The 16,258-nt window shown below is 40.9% G+C and overlaps 1 protein-coding gene across 24 annotated transcripts in view; it reads right to left on the bottom strand.

Moving 5' to 3' along the window:
• The window catches only part of ABCC12 (ATP binding cassette subfamily C member 12), a 92,047-nt gene extending 76,012 nt beyond the window's left edge, over positions 1-16,035 (bottom strand). For 6 of the 24 annotated variants that reach the window (XR_014805059.1, XR_014805062.1, XR_014805061.1 and 3 more), the window contains exon 1: positions 15,601-15,732. The gene's annotated coding sequence lies outside the window, so the exon portion shown is untranslated. Of the gene's footprint in view, positions 1-11,274; positions 11,510-13,292; positions 13,541-15,600 lie in introns of those variants that run through there. The other 18 variants (XR_014805063.1, XR_014805065.1, XM_084958793.1 and 15 more) reach the window with 10 other exon arrangements.
• Between the last annotated feature and the right edge of the window lie 223 nt (positions 16,036-16,258).

Below are 16,258 nucleotides of genomic sequence, written 5' to 3'. Positions count from 1 at the left end.
TGGCCTCGCTCAGTGGGTTAAAGATCTGGCATTGCCACAAGCTGCAGCATAGGTCACAGACGCAGCTTAGATCCAATGTTGCTGTGGTTGTGGCACAGGCCTACAGCTGCAGCTCCAATCCAACCTAAGCCCAGGAAATTCCATATGCCACAGATGAGCTTTAAAAAGAAAATAAAATCAGCTGTGTTTCTATACACTAAAACATAATATCTGAAAAAGAAATAAAGAAAACCATCCTATTCATAATAGCATTAAATACAATAAAAATACTTAAATATAAATTTAACCAAGGAGGTAAAAAAACCTGTACACTAAAAACTACAAGAATTGGAGGAAGGAAATTGAAGAAGATGCAAACAAATTGAAAAATATCTTGAATTCATGGATAAGAAAAATTAATACTGTTAAAATGTCCATACTACTCAAACCCATCTATAGATTCAATGCAATCATTATCAAAATTCCAATGGCATTTTTCATAGAAAAAGAAAAAAAAACTAAAATTTGTATGAAACAACAAAAGACCCTGACTGGCCAAAGCAATCCTGAGAAAGAAAAACAAAATTGGAAGTATGGCACTTCCTGATATCAAGGTATACTACAAAGTATGGTACTGGCATAAAAACAGAAACATAGAGGAATAGAAAATAATTGCAAGGCCAGAAATGAACCCTCAGATATACAATCAACTAATATTTGACAAAAGAATCACGAACACTCAAGGGGGAAAGGATAATCTCTTCAAAAAATAGTGTGGGAAAACCGGATAATCACATACAGAAGAATAAAATTGGACTTCTATCTAACACCACTCACAAAATTAACACCCTGAAAAATAAGAAAGTACTGTTGTTTGTGAGAACATGGATAGACCTTAAGGACCTTTTGCTAAGTGAAATATGTCAGACAGGGAAAGACAAATACTGTATGGCATCACTTACATGTAAAATCTAAAAAAGTCTAACTCATAGAAGCAGAGAGTAAAATAATCGTTGCCAGGGGTTGTGGTATGGGAAATAGGGAGATATTTGTCAAAGGATACAAACTTCCAGTTATAAGATGAATAAGTTCTGGGGAATCTAATGTACATTATGGTGATTATAGTTAACATTACAGTATTGTACACTTGAAAATTGCTAAGACAGTAAATGAGTGCCCTCACCATAAAAAAAAAAGAAATAATAATAATTATGTGAGTAGATAGAGGTGTTAACTAACACTACTGTGGAAATCACTTTATAATATATACCCGGGTCAAATAACACATTGTTCACCCTGCAACTGCACAACATTATATGTCAATTTTACCTCAATAAAACCAGGGGAAAAGAATATATGTAACATGAATAGCACTGTCTCATCTAAAGCAGCCCAGATATAGGTAAACAAATGCACCCTCTCTTTTCCAACAACTCTGAAAAATCCTTTGCTTATATTACAAGGAGCACTCTTCTGGAAGAATATATTCTTTTTTCACAATAGAATTGTCTTCACTTCAAAAAGACAAATCCCCCAAAGTGAAACCAAGACATTATACACAGTTAGAGAGGACACATGTTTTATAGGCAATAATTCCATCCAAAATTTCTTAAATCATTTGATTAATGTACATTAATGACATGAGTATCATGGCTGCAGCTTTAGATTTATGAAACATTAGAAATCACCAAACAGAGACTCCCTAAATTTCTTGCCGAACGGCACCATATTTCACAATTCCACCTTCGTTTGCTTCACCTAACACTGCTCCAGCCATGCTTTATATCTTACTGCTCCCTGAGAAAATTTTCAGTTTTTCCTGCCTCTGGGTCTTTTCAATCACCATTGCCACAACCTGGAACAATAGATTATTTTAACACCCCTCTCTTCACTTGAAGAAACTTGAACTTCACTGTTCAGCCTTCAAGGTTCAGTTCAGATATTTCCTCCTCTGGGAAAACTTCTCTACTTACTTATCTATTTCCCCAAACAGATCTGTGGGCTTTATATCTCTCTTATTCATAGCCATATTCCCAAAAAATAGACAGTCCTTGGCACATAGTAGATGTTTGATAATAACATGTTGAATGAATGAATTGAATGAATGAATAACGATGAGTATGAGAGAAGTCTAAGATATAACTCCTCGCCCCAAAAAGGGAGAAATAAGCACACAATAATACATATAAAAATATAAAACCACAGCATAGTGTTAACCTTAGAAAACACACATACACACAAATAAGGACTTAAAGCTATGAAGTTAAACAAGAAAATAAAATGGAGCATGAAATTATAGATATACCCCCAAAAATATAGGCAAGGAAGAACAGAGGAATAATAAATAGAACAAACAAATAGAAGACAAAGAGCAAGGTGACAGACAAGTAAATTACATTAAATGTAAGTGGAGTAAACACAAATTAAAAAGCAGAGATTGTCAGACTGGGCATAAAAGCAATGCCCAGTGATATGCTGTTAGGAGAGAGTCATTTTTAATATTAAAGACATGAATAGGTTGAAAATAAAAGGATGGAAAAAGAAATACCAGGATAATAGTATCAGAATCGGCAATCCATAGCACTTTGAGAAACAACTTTACCAACTAGAATCAGTGCCTTCTAAGAATATGGTAAATATGGAAGAGGAAAAAAAACGTAGCAGTGGAGAAACCTAACAGGCATTACCACAGCAAGCTGATCAAGGTCAACATCAATAGTAACACTATCAAGAGACACAGTTTTGGGGTGTGTGTATGTGTGTGTTTTGTCTTTTTTGTCTTTTTAGGGCCACACCTACAACATATGGAGGTTCCCAGACTAGAGGTCAAATTGGAGCTGCACCCACTGGCCTACACCACAGCCATAGCAACATGGGATCTTAGCCACATCTGCAACCTACACCACAGCTCATGGCAATGACAGATCCTTAACACACTGGGTGAGGCCAGGGATCAAACCCACATCCTCATGGATGCTAGTCGGGTTCATTAGCCACTGGGCCACAGTGAAAACTTCAGACACACAATTTTTTAAAAAAAAATTATAGTAAAATTTACAATTCCAGCCCCAGGCCCACTGGAGCCCCAAAGTCAGTCACCCCAGGACCTGCCTAATCCACCAGAAATCCAGCAGCAGCACTAGGACCTTCTGGAACCGTAGCCAGCTGCTTTGACACCTGAAACTTCCCACCAGGAGACCCATGCATGAGGCAGAGCTAGGCAGCCAAAAGATATGAGGGCATTCCATACCACCAGGACACCCACAGTAGTTGACCCTACCACAGAAGGGATCTTGTGGCCTGTGCAGGGAGATACCCTTAGAGCATATAGATATGGTGACCAGAGGAGAGTGTGCTGTTGGCCCCATAGGACATCACCTACATAAGCCCACTTCTTCGAGATCAGGAAAGTTACCCCTTACCTAGGATATAGAAATAAAAAATAGAAAATAAGGCATTAAGAGGTAACAGAGGGAGTTCCCATTGTGGCTCAGCAGGTTAAGAACCCAACCAGTATCCATGAGGATGTGGGTTTGATCCGTGGCCTTTCTCAGTGGGTTAAGGACCTGGCATTGCTGCAAGCTGCAACATAGGTCACAGATGTGGCTCGGATCTGTCATTGCTGTGACTGCAGCATAGGCTACAGCCACAGCTCCAATTTGACCACTAGCCTGGGAACTTCCATATGCCTCAGGTGCAGCCCTAAAATAATAGAATAAAATAAAATAAAATAAAGAGGTGACAAAGGAATACATTCCAAATGAAGGAACAAGATAAAACCTCAAAAGAAGAACTATGTGAGGTAAAGATAAACAAAAAATTTACCCCCAATAAAGAGCTCAAAGTAATGATATACAGATGCTCAGTGAACTCAAGAGAAGAAAAGATGAACATAGTGAGAAGTTTAATGGAAAAGAGTTAGAAAATAGAAATAAGAACCACACAGGGCTAAAGAATACAATAACTGAAATTAAAAATAAACTACAAGGAATCAACAGTAGATTAGATAATAGAGAGGAATGGACCAACAAACTGGAAGACAGAGTAGTGAAAACACCCAAGTGGAACTAAAATTTTTAAAAAATTTTTTTAAATGAAGAAGGTTTAAGAGGCTTCTGGAACAGCATCAAGCATATTAACATTCACATTAGAGGGGTCCCAGAAGGAAAGAAAGATGCAGAGAACATATTTGAAGATATAATAGCTGAAAATTTCCCTAACATGGGAAAGAAAACAGACATCTAGGTGCAGGAACCACAGAGAGTTCCAAACAGGATCTAATCAAAGGGATCCATTCCAAGAAACACTGTTAATTAAAATCACAATCAATAAGATAAAGAGAAAATCTTAAATAAAAACAGCAAGGAGAAAGCAACAAGTTACATACAAGGGAACTTTCATAAAACTGTCAGATGACTTTTCAGCAAAAACTTTGCAAGCCAAAAGAGATTGTCACAATATATTTAGAGTGATGAAAGGAAAAAACTGAAAGCCAAGAATACTCTACTGAATAAGATTTGATGTAGAGGTAGAGTTTTAGAGACAAGCAAAAGCTAAGAGTTCAGCACTACTAAACCAACATTACAAAAAAAATGTTAAAGGGAATTTTTTAAGGGGATAAAAAGACTACAACTAGAAATATGAAAATTACAAAAAGAAAATTTTCACTGGTAAAGGCAATTATATAGTAAAGGTAATATATCAACCACTTATAAAACTAACAGAAGTTTTAAAGGATAAAAGTGGTAAAATCAACTATATCCACAATAAGTAGTTAAGAGACATGCAAAAGAAAAAGATGTAAAATATGATGTCAAAAACATTAAACCTGGGGGAAAGAGAAAGTAAATATGCAAGACTGTTAAAATGTGATCAAACTTAAGAGATCATCAACTTAAAATAATCATCTATCTATAAAGGCTGTTATATACAAACCTCATGGGAACTCAGATCAAAAATCTGTAAAAACTCCAGCAAACTGAAGTCCAGGACCAGATAATTTCACAGGTTACTTCCACAAAACACTTAGAGAAGAGTTAACATCTATCCAAAAAACTGAAGAGGGAGGAATTTTCTAAGAGGTCAGGATCACCCTGATACCAAAACCAGACAGACACCATAAAAAGGAAAATTACAGATCAATATCGTTGAGGAACATATGTGCAAAAATCCTCCACAATATGTTAGTAAATTGAATTCAACTATACATTAAAAGGATTTTGCAAAATGATCAAGTTGGACTTGATCTCAAGGATGCAAGGATGGTTCAATACCCACAAATCAATCAATGTGATATATCACATTAACAAATTATATATAAAAAACATACACTCATATCAATAGATACAGTGTAAAATTTTTTACAAAATTCAACATTACTTTATGATAAGAAAAAAAAACTTTCAAAGTTCCCATTGTGGCTCAGCAGGTTAAGAACCTGACATAGTGTGCATAAGGATGCTGGTTTGATCCCTGACCTCACTCAGTGGATTGCCATAAGCTGTGGTGTAGGTCACAGATGTAGCTTGGATCCAGTGTTGCTGTGGCTGTGGCATAGGTCAGCAGCTACAGTTCCTATTCAACCCCTAGCCTGGAAAAGTCCATGTGTCTACCACAGGTGTGGTGGTTTAAAAAAAAAAAAGTGCTTTCAACAAGGTAAGGAAACATACCTCAACATAATAACAGCCATATGTGAAAAGCCCACAGCTAACATCGTACTCAACGGTTTAAAACTAAAAGTATTTCCAGTAACATTAGGAGTAAAATGAGGATGCCCAATCTGGCCACTTTAATTCAAGGTATCACTGGAGGTCCTAGATACAACAATCAGACAAGAAAAAGAAATAAGTTGGAAAGGAAGAAGTAAAACTGTTATTTGCAGATGACATGATACTGTATATGGAGAATCCGAAGATGTCACTAACAACTATTAGAACTCATCAATGATTCAGTTAAGTTGCAGGATACAAAATTGATATGCAGAAATCTGTTGCATTTCTATACAATAATAAAAAACCATCAGAAAGAGAATGTAAGAAAATAATTCCATTCACAATTGCATCAAAAAGAATAAAACATCTAGGACTAAATCTAACCAAGGAGATAAAAGACCTATACTCAGAAATCTACAAGATATTAATGAAAGAAATTAAAGATGATGCAAACAAATGGAAAGATATACCATGCTTATGGATTGGAAGAACTAACATTATTAAAACGATCATATTACCCAAGGTAATCTACAGATTCGATACAATCTACATCAAAATACCAATGGCATTTCTCACAGAACTACAACAAAGAATTCTAAAATATGTATGGAAACATAAAAGACTCTAGCCAAAACAATCCTGAGAAAGAACAAAGTTAGAAACACCACACTCGCAGATTTCATACTAAACTGCAAGGTGACAGTAATCAAAATAGTATGGTACTGGCACAAAACAGATACATAGATCAGTGGAACAGAATAGACAGCCAAGAAATAAACCTACACTTATGTGGTCAATTAATCCAAGACAAAGGAGGCAAGAATATACAATAGGGAAAAGGCAGCCACTTTAATAAACGGTGTTGGGAAAACTAGACAGCTACATGCAAAAGAATCTAATTAGACTATTTTCTCAAACCATATATAAAAATAAACTCAAAATGGATTAAAGACTTAAATATGACATGAAACCATAAAACTCATAGACAAAAACTAAGGCAGCATGCTCTTTGACACTGGCCTTATCAAATATTTTTGGTTATATCTCTTCGGGCAAAGGAAACAAAATAAAAAGTAAACAAATAAACAAATGGGACTGCATCAAACTAAAAAGATTTTGCATAGCGAAAGAAACTATCAGCAAAATGAAAAAGTTACCTACTGAATGGGAAAAGATATTTGCAAACAAAGTATCTGATAAGGGGTTTATATCCAAAATAAACAAGAGACTTAAAATTCATCATAAAATTAAAAAAAAACTTTAAAAACCCAATTAAAATATGGGCAGAGAACCTAAAATAGGCATTTTTCCAAAGAAGAAATACAGTTGGCCAACAAGCACATGAAAAGATGCTCAACTTCACTAATCATCAGGGAAATGCAAATCAAAATTACAATATCATCTCACTTGTAATGGCTATCATCAAAAAAACAATAATAGCAAGTGTTGACAAGAATGTGGAGAAAAGGGAAACTTCATGCACTGTTGATGAGAATGTAAATTGGTGCACTCATTGTAAAAAACAGTATAGATTTGCCTCTAAACATTAAAAGTAGAGCTGCCATATACAATCCAGCGATTTCACTTCTGGATATTTTCCCAAAGAAAACAAAAACACTAATTCAGAAAGATATGTGCACCCCGATGTTCACTGCAGCATTATTTACAATAGTCAATATAAGGAAGCAACTTAAGTGTCCGTCAACAGATGAATGAATAAAGAGGATGTGGTATATATATTCAGTGAAATATTAGTCATAAAGATGAATGAAGTTTTGTCACTTGGGACAAACTGATTGGATCTAGAGGGTATTATGCTAAATGAAATAAGTGGACAGAGAAAGATAAATACCATATATTTAAACGTGGAATCTGAAAAACAAAACAAATGAACAAACATAACAAAACAATTCAGACTCATAGATAGAGAGAACAAACAGGTGGTTGCCAGAGGGGAAAGAGACAGTGGTGGGGTGAGTGAAATAGCGAGGGAGGTTAAAAGATATGATCTTCCTTACAAAAGACATCAGTCATGGAGATGAAATGTACAGCATGGAGAATACAGCCAATTATATTGTAATATCTTTGGTGACAGATGGTAACTAGACATCATGGTGGTCATATTGTAATATATAAAAATATCAGGAGTTCCCGTCATGGCACAGTGGTTAACGAGTCCAACTAGGAACCATGAGGTTGCGGGTTTGATCCCTGCCCTTGCTCAGTGGGTCAACGATCTGGCGTTGCCGTGAGATGTGGTGTAGGTTGCAAAGACGGCTCGGATCCCGCATTGCTGTGGCTCTGGCGTAGGCCGGTGGCTACAGCTCTGATTGGACCCCTAGCCTGGGAACCTCCATATGCCGTGGGAGCAGTCCAAGAAATAGCAAAAAGATGAAAAAAAATAAAAATAAAAAATAAAAATAAAAATATCAAATCACTATGTTGTACACCTGGAACTAACATAGTGATGTAAGTCAATTATACTTCAATATTTTTTTTAGGGCCGCACCTGCAGCATATGGAAGTTCCCAGGCTAGGGATCAAATTGGAGCTGCAGCTGCCAGCCTACACCACAGCTCACAATGCTGGATCCTTAATCTATTGAGCGAGACCAGGATCAAACCTGAGTCCTCATGGATACTAGTCAGGTTTGTAACCCACTGAGCCACAGAGGGAATTCCTTATACTTAAATTAAAATATATATATAGACACTGGGAGAAAATGCATCAAACTGCCAATGGTGGTTATCATTGGGGGTAGGGATTGTGGATGACTGTTGTTTTTTACTTTATGCTTTTATGTATTTCTAGTTGTCTGCAATGAACAGGTATTGCATGTAAAGCTGGAGAGAAAACAATAAATGTCATTACAGATTAAAGAATGTCAGACTTAGAGTGAAGTGGGGACATGGGGGAAGGCGGAGGAATTAAATCAGTGACACCAGTCAGGAGGCCATCCTAGGAACCCAGGGGAGACATGGAGGAGCTTGCACCACAGTGGAGGGAGTGGAGGGAGTGGAGGTGGTGAGAAGCTGTTAGATCTTGGATACTTTCACTTGCTTATTTGTTTTGAAACATTTTTTTTTTGCTTTTTAGGGCCACACTCACGGCATATGGAGGTTCCCAGGCTAGGGGTGCAATCCGAGCTACAGCTGCCGGCCTATGCCACAGCCACAGCAATCTCAAATCCAAGCTGCGTCCTCAACCTACACCACAGCTCACAGCAATGCCAGATCCTTAACCCACTGAGCAAGGCCAGGGATCAAACCCACAACCTCATGGTTCCTAGTCGGATTTGTTTCTGTTGCACCACAATGGGAACTCCTGTTTTGAAACTTTTTCTCATGCATGTTTTGATTTATCATAATTTTGTTTTATAAAAATTAGATATTATATGTTTCTTGCTTTTCTTGTCAATAAACTGTGGAAACTCAAAACAAATTTTTTAAGATTAAGAAGAGAAGAAACTTGCTGGTATAAATGTGATTCATTTAACTATGAAGACTAAATATACAGAATTTACAAAACAAGCACACATAATACATCAAAAACAAAAGTACAGCCCATCATTTAGAAAAGTGGACAGAAGGTATAAGCAAGCAATTAATTCACAGATGAGCCAGATATACACATACAAAAATGCTCAACTTTTGAGCATCAGGGAAGTATGAATAAAAACCTCAATCACAAAAAGAGCCATTTCTCATTCTTCAGATAGACAATATTAAAAATCCTAGAACTTGTAAGTCTTGGCATATATGTGGAGCACAGAAGATCTTAAATCCTACTGGTGTGGGTATAATTTGTACAACTATTTTATAAAGCAATCTGGTATTATCCGGTCAAGTTGAAGATTATCTTACGACTATTGCCAGCAACTCTCCCCCTTAGGTACATAAATGCTCTGAACAAATTACACCTGTTGGCCACATACAGAGTGGCCACCAACTGTGCAAGTCTCTTTTCACTGTCCTCACAAATTCCCTATCTCCGCTAGCCTCTCTTCTCTCATGCTCAAACTGTCAACAGTCTCGAAAAACTCAACAATCCACAGAGGATAGACTCTCAAGCACAAAATATCCTTGTGGCACCTCTATGGGACTATTCGTACCAACTCTGTTTGTAGCATCTTAAACATCCATCAACAGGAGAAATGGATAAATTGTACAATATAGATAATGTTACTATTCAACAGTAAAAATGAATGAACTAAATCCACAGGTCAACCTATGTGAATATTGTAAATTGAGAGGAAAAAAAAAGCAAGTGGCAGAAAAATTTATTCCCTCTAATAACCATATAAACCATGTAAAGTCCACATACTTGCAAGACAGTAATATATTCACATACTGATAAATATATGTGTGGTGAAAGCTCTTTTCTCCTAGTAGTCCTGATTCCTTTCATTGGGGAAATGGTATTAGAGACCAAAATCTGGGCACTAAGTGTGTTCTCTTTTAATGGGATATTGTTGTTTCCAGGCCCTCTCAGTTGACAAGCAACTAGTATATAGAGACATATCTGAAAGTATTTCTCTCTATGTAGTCATCTCAATCTGTTTTGATTTAAACCCAAGTTCCTACCGAGTCTCCAACTGTAAACCTGCTACTGAAATTATCATAATTCTGGCCTCTTCCACATGTTTATCTGTAAATTCCCACGGCAAAGTGAGAAACCTGGTTCTCAGCATCCCCCCCGTCATTTACTTAATTCAATTCCAGTATCAGAACCATCAACATGTAGTCCTGTGGGAAATGACATCGTCAACCAGAATACAGTGCTTCCAAGAGTACAGTACACTGTGGAAAAGGAGGAGAGGAGGAGTAACTCTACAGTGGAGAAACCTGACAAATGTTACTTCAGCCAGGTCATCAAGGTCAACATCAACAGTGATAAGTCATGTCGACACAATGTGCCCATGATACAATGGGATGAGAAGGCACTTCACCTCTGTGATCCTCCTCCCCCAAACCCATAACCTCAGTCTAATCCTAAGAAAAAACATCAGACAAATCCCAGTGGAGGGACATTCCACAGAATACTTGACCCGTCCTCCTCAGAACTGTCAAGGTCAAAAACAAGGGAAGCCTGAGAAACTGTTATAATCAAGAGGAGCCTAAGGAGAGGAGATGGCTAAATGTAATATGATATCCTAGATGGGATCCTGGAATAGAAAAGGGACATTCTGGGAAGACTAAGGAAAGTGAAATAAAATATGGATGTTAGTTAATAATATTGTATCTATATTTATTCATTAAGCATAATATATACACCCTACTATTCTAAGATGTTGATAAGGGAGGGAACCCCCCCGGAGGGAACCCCCCCATACTACTTTCACAACTTTTCTGTAAATCTAAAACTGTTTTTTAAAATAAAGTTTATTTTTAAGAAGTGAATTGGAGGAGTTCCCCCTGTGGTGCAGCAGGTTAAGGATCTGGCATTGTCACTGCAGCAGCTCAGGTCGCTGCCCTAGCACGGGTTGGAACCCTGGCCTGAGAACTTCCACATGCCATCGGCACCGCCAAAAAAAAAAAAAAAAATGAACTGGAAAGATATACACCAATTTCAAGACAATGGTTACCTCTGGTTGGTGGAGGAATGAGATCTGGAAGTTCCGTGGAGATTGCCCCATGACATTGTGATATGTAATCATGTATTTCAGGATGTAAACTTTGGGATCGAGCTGTCAGTGCTCAGCATCACAGAGTAATACAGATCCCCTGTGCTTCTCAAGTTCGGCGGAAGGATACTTCAGGTCTGGCAAGAGGAAGGGGCTGGAAGGGTGTCTAATGAGAAGTGAGGCAGGAGCCCGGTGGCTGGAAGACAGAGGAGAGGAGAGGAGGAGAGCTGGAGCAAAAGCCCAGGTGGGACCCGGAGCTGAGCTGGGTGTGTGCTGCCTGCGTAGAGAGGCTCTTTTAGGGAACTATGTGCATGAGGCTTGGGCAAGAGTCAAGAGCGACAAGGCGGGGAACAGCAGTGAAGGGCTGTAGATCTGCTGCGGCTGATATGGACAGCAGCCTGCTGGTCCATGCAAAGGGCTAAGCATGGGCAAAAGTGCCCTGAGACCTTCCTCATCAGACTCCCATTGTCTGTTTACCAAAACCCTTCATAGCCTCCTCTACCCGAAGCGCCATGCCCTCCTGGCTTCTCGGGATGTGCTGCAGAAGACAGTGGGGAGCTGATAGCTGCTGCAAGGCTGCCAAGACTGAGAAAGGTAAAGAAATTGGCCTCTCAACCCCTGCAGGGGTCATTGGCTCCCCTAATATACACAATCCTCCTCTGACCAGAGAGGCAGGAAGAGGGAAATAATGGTTACACAGCCTTGTACATGGAGTCTTTCTACAGCATCCCATCTTCCATTCTTGCCACACCATATGGTCATGAACAGCCAAGCCGTGGTCCCAGACCAGCTGCCCACAGCTTCCCTGGTCTCTGGGCCACTTCCCTGCCTGCAGTGCCAAGCACCACAAAGAAGGCTAGAGTGAGCAAAGCAGAGGTGGGGAACAGGTTAGCTGATGAAGGCAAAAGAACTCCCTAGAGGTTCAGAAACTCAACTATTTGGAGGAGAGAGAATCATAGAATCGAAGAATTCAGAGAATCCAGGAAGACATTAGACATGGCAAACTCAGTGCCCTGAGTGAGAATCTCCTTCTGGCCAACCAGACTGTGATTCAGCAAGCTTGGCAACAGACCCAAGTCATTCTTTTCAAGACAACAGTATTTCTGTAAACAATGGATAACCTGCAGTATTTCTGCAAACAATGGATAATTTGAATCAAGTCATGAATGATATCAGACAAACCCAAATTCTGCAAAGCCAGTGGCTGTGCTCTTCAAACCTGTTAGTATCATGAAAGACATAGAAAGGCAAAGAGACACTCTAGGTTAAAGGCAACTCAAGAGACATGACAGCGAAAAGCAATGTGCAGTCCTATATAAACCTTAGACTAGGGAAAAAATAAGCGTGTTATTGGGATAACTGAGCAAATTTGAATATGGACTGTAGGTTACCTAAGAGTCTTACAGCAAAGTCAAATTTCCTGATTTTGACCATCATGCGATTTGATAATTGATAATATTGAGAATTATGATTATGTAAGAGAGCATCCTTATCCTTAGGAAATACATACTGAAGTCTTCAGAGATAATGGAGCAAGATGTCTGCAAATTACTCTCAAATTTGTCAGAAAAATAATAATTATGCATGGAGAGAGAATCTTAAAGCAAATGTGGCGAAAAACTAATTTGCAAATCAGAGTGAAGGGGAGTTAGGATTTCTCAGCATCATTCCTATTACCTTTCAGAACTTTGAAATCATTTCAGCATAAAAGGTTAAATAGCCCTAAAGGGGATAAACTGTTTTCTTTGCATGGACTGGAAAGCAATGGAAAGCGATCTGCCTGCCACGGTTGCTCTGCTCTCAGGGGCTGAGCAGACCGCATCTACTCCCTCTTCATGAAAACAACAGCTGTGTCCCTCTCTCCACCTCTAGCAACCCATTTGTGCCTTCTCTCCTGTCCAGGCTAAGCCTCACCAGTGCCTCCAATCCCGATCCTCCTTCTGGGAGGGTGGGCCTCCCCCTCCGAGCAGAACCCTTACCTCTGGCTTCTCTTATTTTCCTCACATGGCTAGTAGCAAAAAGTCCTGGCAGGGAGCTGTCATCAGCCTGTCTTAAGGAGTCTGGACTCTAAGATGCCAAACGCGGGATGCCAGGGCTCCCTGGCCAGGTTCAGGTCATCAGAGTGCATAGGAAATTGGGGCAGGGTGGTAATTTCCTCAAGCCTCCCCCAGGGAGTGCAGAGCCATGATTGCTTCAGGCCAGTTGGAAGCACTGCAGCTGGAATGGCATTTTGCTAAATTTGGCAGCCCCGGGGGGAAATTGAGACTTTTTTAAAATCAGGAAGTCTGCTTTGGCTAACATCTCTATCCCCGTCTGTCAAGCCATCCTCTGCCAGGAGTGAGGAGCTGCCTGGAGGGAGAAATCTGCTCACTGGCAATCATGGGGAGGGGGGGGACGGGGGATCGCTGATGAGAGCTGGAAAAAGCAAAGACTCCGCCAGGTCAGGGCCCCTGCAGCCACTGTGACTCCGTTCCTGGCCAGCCATGCTCCACTCGGAGCACCTGAGGGTTGGCAAGAGATGGAAAAAGGTCCCTAATGCACACCTCTGCTTGCTGGCAGGGGGTTGCTCACCTGACCTCAATAGACCAGAAAAGGCAGAAGCAGGAAGGTCTCATTTGAGAGCAGAGGACACCAAACTGTTAGGTCGTGGACTCCATACCATTTGCAAGTCCATGTTATTCGGGCTGCGCCAGTTTTTTAAATTTTCGAACTTGGAAATATTATTTAAAATGTGCATATCATCTCATTAAAAGAAAAAAAGATCCCTGGCTTTTGTCAAAAAATTGTGGCAGGGCGCCTGTGCTCTAGTTTGCCACAGTCCTTGCCATGCCTTAAGGTCTCCCTTGCTCTGGGGTCTGAGTGCCCCAGGCTTGATCATCACATTTGCCCTGCTGTTTTCCTTGCAGTGGATTCAATTTTCTCTATCCTTGTCTCACTCTCAAGATAAAGGACAAAAGATAGCTTGAGGGCATTTCAAGACCCACCCATTTAGCTCCATTTACGATCCATTTCTGCCTCTCTAACCCAGAAAATTAGCAATTAATAAGATCTTGCTTGAGAACTGAATTCTCAGTTTCCCTTGGTGCCTGTGTTAGAAGTCCTTTCTTAGGGCTCAGCCAAATGCAGATGCACTTTTTTTTTTTTGGTAGATCCACTTTTAATCATAAAACCCTTCCCAGACAAGAGATTATGGTCCCTGTTCCTCTCTTAACAAATCCAGTCTTCATTTTTATTTTTATTTTTTGGCTGTGCCTGCAGCATGTGGAGTTTCCAGGGCCAGGAATCAAACCCGTGCCACAGCAGTGTGACCTGAGCCACAGCAGTGACAACTCTGATCCTTAACCCACTGTGCCACCAGGGAACTCCTCCAGTCTTAATTTAAATCTACTAAAATTGCCAATATCTGAGGTTCTCGTACCCTCCCCTGCACCCCCCTCACCTGAACTTCCTCCTGGCCCCTGACCAGCCTGCAGCTCAGAGGAGAAACTCTGGGAATCTTCCCTCAGGCCCTGCCTCTCACCTCTCCTATCTGTCCAGCCCAGCTGTCCCCTGCACCCACATGGGCAGCCAGACCCGGGCTAGCACTGGAGAGAGGGGTGGAGAGAGGGCAGAAGGAAGCATGTGTAGGTGAGAGTATGTGTGGCCTGGGGCTTGCCCAAGTCCTCTCATCCCCAGAGGGCCCCAAACAGTGACCCGTGATGGGGTCTCCAAGTGAGGGCGCTCGTTCAGTTATAGAGATGCTCTAACAAGATTGGAGAAAGACGAAAACACCCATCGGACACCAGGGTGAACCACGCAGTAGCAGACCATGTATTTGAGTTTAAAAAAAAGATAAATCCTGTGATTAAATTGTGACCAGTACTGTGTGTGTGTGTGTGTGTGTGTGTTTGTGTTGTGTAGGGGCTTCATTTATTCCCGTAGCTTTTTTATATCCAATTTGGAAATCTCCTTCTGACATTTCTGTGGTTATTTTTAAACAACATAGCAGAAAAAAAAAAAAAAACATAGCAGGTGTTGGGGAAGGGGGCTCCCAAAATGGCAGTGCTCCCACCTCGGGCCTCCCCTGTGCTCTGGGGGCCCCAGGTCTCTGCCTCTCCCACATGGGAGCCACATCCACGTGGTGTTGCCCATCACAGCCTGTCCTGGGGATGAGAGGCAAGGGCCCTGAGGATAACCGAGGGTTGACAGCTACAGACAGGAGCTTCACCTGGGCAGGAAAGGCTATTGTCCCCGGGATGGAGGGAGATGAGGAGGAGGGATCAGAAGTCACGGGCTAGCGGGCGGTACCTGCTGATGCCTGGGTGTCCTTCTCTCCAGGGGACCTGAGATTCGACCTCCCTGCCCCGCCAGCCTGGAGCACTCCTCTCCAACTGCCCCATTCAACTGCCGCTTCCACCACGCCAACATTCCCTCTGCCCACATTAAAGGGCACTGCCCCCTCCCAGGATGGGCCTGGGGCACACAGTCCCCCTCCTTCAGTGACAGTCTAAGCTCATGTAAGCCACCCCCTCCCCAGCCTGTCACATCACCACCCTGTATAAGAGGAGGACATCCTTCCCCAGCGCCCGTTCTACAGACGAGGAGGCCAAAGATCAGAGGGCTTTCCAACCAGCTTGGGGCAAGCCCAAGACCAGTAGCCAAGTCCCCTGACTCCCAATCCAGAGACCTGCCTCCCAGAAGACATGCATCTCCTGCACTGTGTTCCTACAAAGAAGCAAATCTGAGATCAGAGGGTGGGGGATGGATCTTAAATTCATTCTTTTTGGGGGGGGCATTCAGAGGCTTGATATGGGATCTCCATTTGCAGACCAGGGTGAACTCAGGCCACAGCAGTGAAAGCACTTGCAGACCAGAGATCGACCCTGGGCCACAGCAGTGAAAGCACTGAATCCTAACCCTTAGACCACCAGGGAACTCCTTCATTCGTTCATTCATTCCCTCTTCA

Source organism: Sus scrofa, chromosome 6 (genome assembly GCF_054392235.1).
Source record: "Sus scrofa isolate SSC_HxYL_T2T_F1_AM1 chromosome 6, Sscrofa_HxYL_maternal_Yorkshire_Landrace_v2.0, whole genome shotgun sequence".
NCBI lineage: Eukaryota > Metazoa > Chordata > Mammalia > Artiodactyla > Suidae > Sus > Sus scrofa.
This window is presented reverse-complemented; position numbering and strand designations above follow the sequence as displayed.